Here is a 6,000-nt window from a genome sequence, read left to right as displayed (position 1 = left end):
GGCACCTGTCCATTCTGAAATCTGTACAACTGAATACATAATGGGTTTTGCATAGCCGGCTCCTGTTCTTCCCAACCTTTTCATCTGTAGGCAAACAATATAAGAGACCTGGTCTACAATAAAGTCTCGAAGCAGGTTCCTGGACTCCTGCGACCGGATCCAGTCTGTTATTTTCAGAAGTAGACAGAGTAAGTTTCCTTCGCTCCATTTCCATGTTTACTAGGATACAACATTGTTACCCTTGATTGCATCAGAAAATATGGGAAGAGTTCTAGAAATTGACCTTACCACATGATCTCAGAAGGCTCTGCTCTGTCGCCAGGGAGTTCACCAGCACAAACAAGCTCCAATAAAGAATGGGCTGCCACTGACAACTGCAGAAAACCGAATCCGTTTCCAAATTGAGATGGGAAGGTTTTGATTATGTTTCAGTGAATGTATATATGAATATATATGAATACATCAACTGCAACATCATATCCCCCCCCTTTGGGGGTATTCCCACGGAAAGTATTGGTTTCAGAAATGCTTGGTCGAAGCAGAAGCATCTCTCACTTCACTTAGTACCTTGGAGACGTTTGGCAGGGAGGTGGGATTAGTCTTGGCACCCTCCCTTCTCTTTTGGTGCCTCTCCTTCCCTTTCCCCATTTCATTCCTCACCCCATCCGGTTTTAATCTTGCTCTCATTTTTCAAGCACTTCCCTTTAGGTGTTTGTGATAATGGCTTAAAGCATTCTGACTCCCAGAGGTTTAAGTACAGAAGTTTTAACATTGGACGCTGCAGCTCAGACACCTGGAGAGCCTTCAGAAAAGAAATTTTCCGATGACCCGGGACAGAGACATGGGGAGGAAATCTTTGGGTAGGCAGCCCCGGGAGGCTTCTTAGTGCCCACCAAAGGTCCAGAGGTATGGTCTGCCCATTCCTAAGTTTGACCTTGGGTTCACACGATGGCTTCTAAAACATCCGGGGACCCTGTGAATTAGGGCTCCTCCTCAAGGAAAGAAGGCAGCAGGAGTAGGGCAGAAAAGAGCCAGAAGAGGAGAGTAGAAGTTTGGGATAGCTTGGTTTAGAAAACAGAACTAAAGTGCTCGCTGCTTTCTCACTGTTTCTTCCCTTCTGTGTCCACCTTCCTCCCTCCCTTCCTCGGTCCTCCTAAATACCATGAACTGACCCTCTTTCTCTATTGTAAACATGTGGTGCCATTTTGAAGGCCACTTTCCCAGCGACAAAGGAGGCCTGCTTAATGTAGATCATGATGCAAATAAATTAAGTAAATGTTGGCCCTTTGTGCCTATGCTTTAATGTCTTGTAATTAGTTATAAGCTTCTAACAGCCAGCTACAAGCAGACCGCTATAGAAGTTGCCATTCGTCTTCTCATTTAAAATTTAGTCTTACTTAGTCAAAAAATATTAACTGTCTCTCTACTAAATGCCAGGCCCTATTCCAGGTGCTGGATAGACCCAGCAGCACTCTGGTTGTAGATCTTTGTTCCCATGGAGAACAGTAGCCATACACAATGGTGACAGTGATGAGAGGGATGCTGGTAATTTATTACAGAAAGACGGGGTAGGTACTAAAATTAGGGGTGCTCAAGGACAGTCTACTTGAGATGATATTTTTATTTATTTGACAGAGAGATCACAAGTAGGCAGAGAGGCAGGCAGAGGGACAGGAGGGGAAGCAGGCTCCCTGCTGAGCAGAGAGCCCGATGCAGGGATTGATCCCAGGACCCTGATACCATGACCTGAGCTGAAGGTAGAGGCTTTAACCCACTGAGCCATCCAGGCGCCCCTTGAGATGATATTTTAGCAGTGACTTGAATATCCATAAGAAGTCACCAATATAAAACATTACAGGAACAGCTGGTCCAGGCCTCCTAAAAGAGAAAACAGCTTGATGTGTTTGAGACGCAGCATGAAGGCCAGCATGTTGTGGTTTAGTGGGCGAAGGAAAGACTGGTACAGAGTGAGATGAGGGCACGGCTCGGTAGGCTTTTGTAAAGACGTATCTTTGACTGATTTTAATTCTTGAGGGAAGAACTTGTAGTGCTTTAGGAAGAGGAATAATTCAATCTGGTTTATGTCTAGAACACCGCTTTGACTGTGTTGAGCAGAAATTTAGTTGCAGAAGAGCAAGAGAGAAAGAAAGACAGTGGTGCAGAGACTATTTCAGAATTCCACGTATCAGTTGGTGGAGGCGTTGGCCGGGGGTATGGAAGTGAAGTTGGAGAGACAATAAATAGATTTTTGTCTTTTGAAGGTAGGAGATAAATTGGATGGGGAATACAGAAAAGAGATAAATCAATGTTAATTCCTATATATTTAGTTTTAGCAGTAGGGTGGGTGGGTGACTCTTTCTAGTAGGGAAAAAAAAAAATCTGTGAGGGGATACAGTTTGAGGGAAGATACCAACAGTTTGATTGAGACACATTAAACTATAGACTACCTATTGGGCATCAGTATAGATATCAAGAAGGCAATTGGAAACCTGAATAGAAATTAGGACCAGAGCTACTGAGGAATCATTGTCATTTACACTAGAGTTTAAGTCAAGGAATCAGATGAGTCAGTTCCCTGGGAAGTGCGGAGATGAAACAGAGAGCTCATCTCATGGTCAGGGGTCTGACCGTAGAGAAAGAAGGAATGCAGGAGACTTTCAGGTAGTCTGTAAGGAAAGGTTAAAACGGAGAATGTGATATTCTGGAAGCCAAGCGAGAAAGTATTTCAAATAGGAGAGCAGTCCCTGATTGCTACAGAGATGTTCATTGAAATAAGGAAAACAGAAGTGGTCATTCGATTTGGTCACATGAAGATCATTCTTGATCTTGACATGAGTAGTTTCAGTAGAATAATGGAGTGTAGACCCAGACTGAAGTGCATTGTGATAATAAGGCAAAGAGAAGAGGAGTCCCAAGTCACTACAGAACCGTAGTTTGAAATAATAATTCCATAACCAGCAATTTAGCTTTTATGACCGTTGGCCTCACGGTCACTTGTTGGCAACCCATGATCTTCGGAATTCATAGAAAATGAAAACTTGTAATCTGACTTGATGCAAAAATCAGAGTAGCAGTTCCATCCATGAAAACCGTGGATATTAAGAGCTGTTGAGAAGTCTGCAAACACAATTTCTCACCTGAACTAATAGAGCATTTTCCTTTCCTTTCTGCACCTCTCCCTCCTTCAAATTAACTCCCCAACAGAACAGGCAAACCTCATCTTCCTGACCAAACAGACACCGCCTTCTCTCCACCTCGAAAGTTCGTGGCAGCCACGCAGGAAGCAAGTTTCTCAAAGCCATTTTTTCCAACAGCTTTGCTCACTTTGTGTCTCTGTGTCACCCTTGGGCAATTCTCGCAGTATTTCTAAGGTTTTTATGATTGTTTTATTTGCTATGGTGATCTGTGATCGGTAATCACAACTCACTAAAAACTCAGATGCTGGCTAGCCCTTTCTAGCAAAAAAGTATTTTTTAATTAAGGTATATACAATTTTTTAGACATAATGGTACCACAACCTTAATAGACTATAGTACAGTGTAAACAAAACTTGAATATGTACGGGGCAACCAAAAAATTCATTCCACTGGCGTTATCATGATATTCACTTTATTGTGGTGATCTGAAACCCAACCCCCTTTATCTCCAAGGTGTGCCTTTGATGATTTTTAGAAACAAAAGTCAGTCCGTTTAGAAACAAAATTCACTCTGCATTAGCCTGGCAAAAATGGAACTTCAAGTTCTGAGGAAATATAGAAAAGAAAGGATAGGACTCCAGATAGAAAGGCTTGGATTTTAATAAGCTCCATTTATTAATGGAAACTTTACTTATGACTTGGAAATCAGAGGGATGAATGTGTTAAAGGGATAAATGTTTGATTACTGGCAATCACGGTCTCACATAAAGAAATAAAGCAAAAGGAAATGTGGAAGGGAGAGGGAAATTGGGGATTGTTTTAATCCAATTTTCCAGCTTAAAAATGGTTAGCCATAAACAACGATGGATGCGGTCTTCATGTTCCTTGAATCCTGAAGTTTCTAAACTCGAGGGAGACCTGAGGGGCCACAAAGAATATCTCCATTTCTGGTCTTGTTTTGTAGAAAAAAAAAAACTGCATTTCAACTGATAATTACAAGACTCTTTTATTAATTGTTCATTATAATTGTTGTTTTAAACTTCTCTGAATTTCTTGCTACAGAAGCACACAGAACACATAGCATTTTGGCTTAAGCTAGGAGTGATTTTTTTTTTTTTTAATTTTTAAAATTTATTTTCAGCGTAACAGTATTCATTGTTTTTGCACCACACCCAGTGCTCCATGTAATCCGTGCCTTCTCTAATACCCACCACCTGGTTCCCCCAACCTCCCACCTTTGCCCCTTCAAAACCCTCAGATTGTTTTTCAGAGTCCATAGTCTCTCATGGTTCACCTCCCCTTCCAATGGATAAGGAAGATGTGGTCCATATACACTATGGAGTATTATGCCTCCATCAGAAAGGATGAATACCCAACTTTTGTAGCAACATGGATGGGACTGGAAGAGATGATGCTGAGTGAAATCAGTCAAGCAGAGAGAGTCAATTATCATCTGGTTTCACTTATTTGTGGAGCCTAACAAATAGCATGGAGGACAAGAGGAATTAGAGAGGAGAAGGGAGTTGAGGGAAATAGGAATGATGGTTCTTAAACAGCTTTTTATTATAAATTTTTAGATATTTCAGAAGATTGGAAGCATCATTTTCCATACAATTCTCAAAGCTATGACCCAATAGTTGGCTGAAGAAACATTTCGTGAAATAATTTGGTTCCATCATCATCCTTTCTCACCATCCCTCTGGTCTGGAAAACGGAGCAGACTTGTATTTTAATGAAACACTTAATGGCAAAGGGGCTCCTGGGTGGCTCAGTGGGTTAAGCCTCTGCCTTCGACTCAGGTCATGATCTCAGGGTCCTGGGAACGAGCCCCACATCAGGCTCTCTGCTTAGCAGGGAGCCTGCTTCCCCCTCCCTCTGCCTACCTGTGATCTCTGTCTATCAAATCAATAAATAAAATTAAAAACAAGAGTTAATGGTAAAGTAACGCCCATTGGTTTCTTCCAGTGTCAGATAAAGAGCCTTAGAAATTTGTGGAACTTTGTTATATCTTGGACTTAAACATCACTCTTTGTGGAAAGTGCTAACGAGAAATATAAGTCACTTTAAGAATGGAATCTGACCTGAATCATCAAAAGGAACTCAATGGGTGTCCCAAGTTCTCCAGAAAAGAGATCGTCTTCCTTACCTTTTAATTATCTCAATTTTTCTTTCTTTTTTTATTGCTACAAGTCACTTGATTCATTAACAATTCATGAATGCTTTTACATTTTCGTAAATAGTAGTTTCAGAAAAGTACTTTCTGACAGAAGAGACATTACTCATTTTCTCAGAGGAAAAATAACCACTCATTAAACCATGACATCAAATCTAGGCTATCAATGGGATTATTAAAAGCCATATGATGCTTCTTGATGACTCTTATTTCTATTATTACTGCAATTATTTTTTACTTACAACTGACCTATAATAGCAAAATATGTTTGGAATCCTCCATGACAAAAATAAAATAAAATAAAATCTTGGTAACAACAGTTTTAATGGTATGAGCAGTGTACAAGAGCTTAATCTCACGAGTAACCAGGCAGGATATATTAACAGACTTATGTTAACCTAAAAATTAAAACAACCAGTTATTTTACCAGCAAATTGGATTTATTCTGGAATAGTAGAATTGGACTTTGGGACACGCAAACTGTGGCAAAACCATAGGCAAGTCTAACAAAGGAGAGGAACATTGTTTTAAAAGAAGGAGGAAGTTGGGAGGGGTTCTTTTGAATGAAAGTCCATTGGAGGAAAGAAGGAGTTCAGGGTGATGATGGCTTCTCGTTGGCTGAATTACTGGGATGGTCCATTTCTTGTAGGAAATGTGAGGTGCATCGTTTCCTGTTGGGCCCCATAATTG

The sequence above is a fragment of the Mustela putorius genome, unplaced genomic scaffold (genome assembly GCF_011764305.1).
Source record: "Mustela putorius furo isolate JIRA1106 unplaced genomic scaffold, ASM1176430v1.1 tig00000487_pilon_pilon_pilon, whole genome shotgun sequence".
Lineage (NCBI taxonomy): Eukaryota > Metazoa > Chordata > Mammalia > Carnivora > Mustelidae > Mustela > Mustela putorius.
Note: the sequence above shows the minus strand (reverse complement) of the source record.